This window comes from Sander vitreus, chromosome 21 (genome assembly GCF_031162955.1).
Source record: "Sander vitreus isolate 19-12246 chromosome 21, sanVit1, whole genome shotgun sequence".
Lineage (NCBI taxonomy): Eukaryota > Metazoa > Chordata > Actinopteri > Perciformes > Percidae > Sander > Sander vitreus.
In genome coordinates, this window is record NC_135875.1 from 15,970,018 (window position 1) to 15,977,160 (window position 7,143).

A 7,143-nucleotide genomic window follows, 5' to 3' on the forward strand; every position below is an offset into this window, starting at 1 on the left:
AAGCAAAGCTTAATGTTTTTAAGCATTCCATTTCACTGTGGGCCTGTTTCACTGAAAGCATCATGTCATAGTAGGAAAAACGCAGGTGTAAAGAATAAAATGAATGATAGCTGAACTCCACTAAGCTGCTTTCAGGGTCCTGGTATTGTGCATTCTGGTGCTCATTGTCACAGCATACTTGAATATTACTGAGCCATCGTTAATGTTATTAGTAACATCTGTGTATTTCCTACTATGACAAGTAAAAATGTCTTCTGTAAAAAAAAGCCTATTGCACAGTAACTGCACATTTAGAAATTTGATTTACAAAATCTGAATGATATATCAGCCAATTTCTAACATAAACACATGACAAATGATGATACGGGTTACTTACATATAGTTATTAAAGAATTGTGACCAAGAAATGTACTAAGTGGGAATTCTTTTTACATTTGAAAATCAACTTGTCAATTCTCTCTGGTTGACAAACTACATAATGGTGACACCGTTTCCAAATTACCACAAGCATATCTTTGGCATTTCTGTACTGTAATTTTCTTGTTACTCATAGGCTAGTAAGGATCAACGAAAGTACATTTCCAGGATAATTACCTGACATCCCGCATGTGGCTCACTAGGGGATGTCCCTCACTTTCCACTCTCTGTGTGTTGCCGTTCTCAAATTCTGTCCCCTTCGAGAAACAACAAACTGTGAGCTAGCAAGCTACACGCTGAAAATGGCAAGTTTTGAAGAACATTTGGATCGTGCAACAAGGCATGCCTGCTTGGTTCTTTTGGGGAATGATTGTAAAGATTTACAAAGAATATGTTTACGGCATTTACTCTCTAATTGGGATGTTTTGGGACGGATTGGAGAGGATTGCTATGGACAAAATAAAAACAGCGATACACTGGTAAGAGCAAATTACGTTTAACCATGTATCCATCTAATTTAAATAGCTCACCTCACTGTATTGTGTGAACAGTTAACTTCATTTAATATTGTATGTGCCGTTTTCTTTTGCTGGGTGCAAATGTTCCACCAAAACAAGTTCCTTCCCAAGACCATTTTGCAGAGCCAGGGTCGCTGCGTCTGGAGCTTAGCGCAGCCCAAGACGTTGTGATTGGTTTAAAGAAATGCAAACAACCCAGAGCTTTTTTTTCTCCTATCCCAGAATGTATGTGTGGTGTAGTCAGACCTTACTCCGCAGCACTGTGGAGTAAGGTCTGACAATGCGAGACTACTCATAGGCCAACATATACAAGATACCAATCAGTGATAAACTAATATGGGTCTACTGTATAATATTGGCCCAACTAAAACAAATCTCTGCAGTGCAGTAATTTATTTTTTTAAGTATTGAAGAATTTCATTGATAATTTTGTGATGGATGACACATTAATTGCAACATGGAATGCAATAACAACAATTATATGAAACACATACATGGCCTCTACATGATAGATCTATGATCAAATGTATGGCATTTCTGTAACAGGGCCCCTTAGAGTAAAGAGTTGAAAGAGTTACGCAAGTACCTAAGCTTACTAGTACAATGCCGTTATCAGTACCACAGAACAAGTTTTTGACTGGTGTTGATTAATCCTGATATCTTTCTCATGAGATCTGTACCCATCAGTTCTTTCTAAATAATTCATGCTGGCCACTGGTTGCGCTGAGCTTGGGCATTGGGTCTCAGCACTAACTGACACTGGGATCACAGAGGCTATGGTGGAAGCATTTGTCAAGTTTGATTATGTAACATGGCCTGGGAAGTGTATGTTCAGCTTTGTGTGGCTTGGTGTCACATGCATAAAGTAGAAGTGAAGCTTTCAGGATTAGTGGTGGGCAGTGTTAATGAGCGCTTAATACATGAAAGCATTATAGGTTTTTCATCAGTGTCGCACAGGTTGTGGAACTCACAAGTATTTGAATATACTCTGAAAGTTGATAGCTTGGATGTCAAACTGGCATACTGTCATAGAATTAGACCCCAAGAGGTCCTGGATAATTAATTGCATGTCAGGAAAACCTGCCCCGTAATAGCATGGTGGCTTTGTAATCCCAAGGACATGACATTCAACTGGGATGGGTAGCCTATTAGGATGGGTAGACTATTAAATCATTCTCAACAGTAGTGGTGGGCAGATCGATCCAAATATCGATAATATCGATTCCAACGTTGGTATTGATATTGATCAATTATACCAGTGTAATGAGATTGATACTTTAGTTTCAGTTTCTCTCCAGTATGCACTGCTGCGGTTTCATCAAAAAGGCGACCTGGCTGTCTGTGTAAGTGCCGCTGCTTTCAAGTGCCGCTCCTGTCACAGGCACACTTTGTTCCTCCTCCCCCCTCTTGTGATATGATGTTGTAGCGTCACGTGACTTAGTGGCGCCAGGCAAACAAGCAAGCAGCCAGGCGTAGCAGCAGCCAGTAGCATCACGCGCACAAGCAGCACAGAGACGGAGCAGTAGAATAGCAGAGAGGAAGAGGAGCGCTCTCTGGCTATATTTTCAGACCAAAACTGAAACAACGGCAAGCCGTATAATTTGTAAAAAGGCTGTAACATGTGGTAACACAACAAATGTATTCAAGCATATGAAAATTCTGTCCTGGGTTTTAAGTAATTAATAATCCAAAGGTAAAATCACAAAAACACTTAAGGTCATAAAAATTCATTCAGATTTTGCAATTTGATGATGCATCCACCTTAATCATTAAAAAGTATGGGTATCGTATCTGTATCGGCGATACTGGCCCTGTATTTACTTGGTATCGGATCAATACCAAATTTTGCAGTATCGAACACCACTACTCAGCAAGTAGAATCCCATGGTATTCTTGTATTTTTGTGCATCCGTGTATCCATGTCCACTGTATGTCAGAATTCAATTTTACCAACTTGGGTCAGGGCTCTAAAATGCAAAGCTACTATAGGTTCTTTTTATAGCTAGATTTTGCCAACAAGGTAAGCAAATTACCCTTTTTACCCCTTTACTATTTTATGTCTCTTTCTACCTCCCTAGAAAAAGCTACAATTCTATAATGGTTTGTTAGCAGTTGTCTGTATCCCAGAGATATGAGTGCCACTGGTGCACCAGCATCTCCCTTCACCAGTGTTGGGGAGTAACGGAATACAAGTACCGGCGTTACGTATTCAGAATACAAATAACGAGTAACTGTATTCCGTTATAGTTACAATTTAAATAGTTGGTATTTAGAATACAGTTACATTGTTGAAATCAATGGATTACATGACGATACTTCTCTGTTTCACGAGTTTATTCACTTTCTGAATAAATCAAGGCAACTCCATGCATTTCCCAGAAGCCCCAATATGAAAACAAAAAAATGAGCTATTTGCGTGATCACTGATAGAGGTAGAGATGGAGCCGGAACCAGCACAACAGAGCCAGGGCAGGAATGCGTTTCTATCTTGGAAATTCAAACAGCATTTCACATTAAAAAAAGAACAGGGAGAACGAAATATAACTGTGCAGTGCAACCTCTGCTTGCCAGCAACCAACCTCCTTTCAGCGTCCAAATTCCTCCACCTCCAACCTGAAGAAGCATCTTAAAGTAAGTTTTTTTTATTTTATTAGCCAAGGGTAGTTGTCTGCTGTAGTTTCACTGGTCACCTTGCTATTTTATAATTGACATGCGACTTTGCATTCTCCTATGTGCTGATTTACTAGCTCCAGAGCCGTTGAAAGACTTACTAGCCCCGTTTGACATGCTAGCTAACGTTAGCTAAAATTAGCTTGTGGTAGCTTAGACTGCGGTTAGATTTTTGTAGTTGTATGCAATTCGGGACTACAAATACAACAATCTATCTGCTTGTTCAGGTACACATACAGCCAGTTGGAACAGAAGAACACAACAGAATAGGCCGTTTAGTAAGCTGTAGCTATGTGCATTGCCGCATATAAAATGCAATTTCAATGTGAAAGTAATCCAAGTATTCAGAATACGTTACTCAAATTGAGTAATGTAACGGAATATGTTACAAATTACATTTTTGGGCATGTATTCTGTATTCTGTAACTGAATACGTTTTGAAAGTATCCTTCCCAACACTGATAGATAGATAGATAGATAGATAGATAGATAGATAGATAGATAGATAGATAGATAGATAGATAGAAGGTTGAAATGATTTTTTTCCCTACGTCATCATATTTTATTTTATCTAAATTACGTAATAGCAAGTTGACACCCAGGATCCCTTGGGATTGTCCCTTCTGTGACACCCAGGGAAGAGCTGACTTAGCCAGCTGGGGCCTGGACTCACAATTTGCTCACATGATATAAAACAAAAAGCTTTACACCTACAGAAGACTTCTGGAGCCAGTTAAAGGATGTGAAAGGATGCAAGGAAGTGGCTTCACCAGGCTCTCTGCCAGCCACCCAGCCCATATAGACTAGTTATAATTAATGCTGAAACAAACTCCCTGTAGCCTGGACTCTTGATGACAGTGAAATGAGAAGAAATCGGGTTGAAGGGGCTATATAAATCTCTTCAGTGTCAAGCCGCATGTGGCTCTGTGGCCAACACTTTCACCGCTGAAAGTACTCCCTGTTAGTTCTTGTGATAGTATCACTACATTAAAGGTATACTGGAGGTCTGAGGTCTATAGGTGTGTTTTGACCGCAGGAACTTTCCCCCAGAACTAGGAACGTTCTGCGGCCCCAGGGTCTATATTAAGTTCTGGGGGCTTTATTTCTACTCCCAAGAAGACCCTTATCGGAGGGTAGTACTTTCTGAAAGTACAGGAACCTTCGGGGTGGGGTTTGTGGGGATGGTCGCTGATTGGTCAAACACACACTGCACGGCTGCTTCAAATCGCCGATCACTTCATTCATAACAAGGAAGTACTCTCATATCCATTTATGACCATTTTAGAACTAGGGGAGAACATTGCTCTTTTTTTTTATAACATTTAAAGTAAAATAATGCTTTGCTGTCAGCTTCCCGACTTATTTTAAAAAAGAGAGAGAAAAAGAGAGAGCCAGTGCCCACACTTAACTGATCAAGACTTTTATCTACTACAAGGGAATTCATATACATGAATATATAATATAATGTTACAAATGAGCAATATAGTCCGAACCTAAATCCAATTAAATTGCAATCAAATGTAATCTCATTCTATTTTACACACTGTAAATTCAAAGTGAAATATATTTTATAGGTCACTAGATGTAAATAAAGTAATTGGAAGAATAAGTCCACTGTTATATGTACTGTATATGTGTGTGACTATAGCAGATTTCAAAAGAAAGTCAAAACTGGCGCTAATATTTTATGTATGATAGTATTATTGGAATCCAAAATTAACGTATGAAGTGAGTAATATATAGTACTATTAGGAGATCAATTATTGGTACATACATGTATATATTAAGTTATTCTATAAAGAGGTATGTGTTTTCTAAGCACTTCACAAGTGTCTCAAGTGTGACGGGAATGTATCCAATGACTGAGACATGTTTTGTAGTCTGCTGCCCAAATGGAAGAGACACAACAGCCCTGTCCCACTACCCACGCTTGTCTTCTTGTGCTATAAGCCAAGAGCCCACTGGTGTTATCCGTTAGCTGTCAGCAGTGCCCAAGTACCCATCAAAAGACTGCAAATGTACACAGGATTTTTAAAGACACAGAGGGGTACCCTTGGTTGATTACATCATCCTATCACTCAGTCAAGTAAATACATTGGCCTTTTTAAAAGAACACATTTTCGACATGTCACTATAGGAAAATCACAGGTATAAATAATGACAGTGCTAAAACCACATCAGACGGGCCGAGGACGCAATTTAGAGAGAAGCTCTACTGAGCTAATGCCAAATTACTAGTTAAGTACCCAGCTAAGCAATCTCAGAAAAATACTCGATCAAAACTGTTAAAGGCCCAGCACAGCACATCCACACAGGTGTTTTCACTTGGCTAATTAGACCTCTGTATACTATCAAAGAAAAGTGAGCGATCAATCAAGCATGGCTGAACACGCTCAAACACCTGAGGAGACATCTAATTAGGCAAAGAAAATAAAAAAAACACCTGTGTGGGAGAAGACGTGTTTTATAGTTTAGAATTGGTTGTATGTCCAATGTGTGATGTATGTCCAATGTGTGACGTATGACAAAGTTATCCCTTGAAAAGGCTGCTATTTGGAGCTCTGAGAAAAAGGTCATAGGCAGAATTAAACATTGCGACACATATATATGCGCCTTATCTTCTTTCAGTTACAGTAGGTGCCTCGAGTCTATCTGATTCATGAAGCATCATGAATGGACAACCTGAGGGGACATAAGGGGGCCACTCTCATTTCCTGGCTCTCAACCCTTGGTAATTACCTATGTGTGCCTAAAGGCCCTCAGTGTGTTTTAGAGAAAGAGAGGAAGAATGAGCAAGATAGTGAATTCATGTACTGTGGAAAGAGTATATTAGGTCTAATGTAACAACATATCATAGGCACTCTAATGTGCCAAAGCTGCTGCTAAATTGTTTTGAGTGTGTGTGCTGGGGAGGGGGGAGAGAGAGTGAGTGGGCTGATGGCGCCCCTGTTTTCCTGTTCTTTTGCTAAATTGCTTGTTTTTAATTACTATGGGCATCACGTTATCTATGATCCTGTGAAATTTCTATTTAAAACTGTTTTGTTTTTTTATTTGTCATACCTGCCCAGGGACTACAGGTGGAAATTAGCAATTGTTGCTATAACCTGACCCAAGACATATTTTTTATATTTATTTGTGCATTGTCCCTGTTTAAATTTCATAAAAAAATTCATAACATACAGTTTTACAACAGCTCAGAGGCACAAGTCATGAAATATTAGTTATATTTACGTTTATTATTTCATAAAGATTATCCTCTTCTGCCTGTGTGTGCAAACCCTACAGGTGGATGTTTAATGTGTTCACTACCAATTTCCCCTGATGGATTCGATAAATAGTTTACACAAAAACACAATAAATACAATCCACATAGTTTCAGTGTATTGTACTGTTGTCAGCCCAGTACAATGGAGCGCAGAGGCATTTTGTGGTGCACAAAGCACCTATAAAATAACATTTGAGAAACTGATAAACATCTCATTGAAAAGAATACTCGTAAAAATCAACGGAGCATGTTGTGAACAGTGGATCTTCCTTC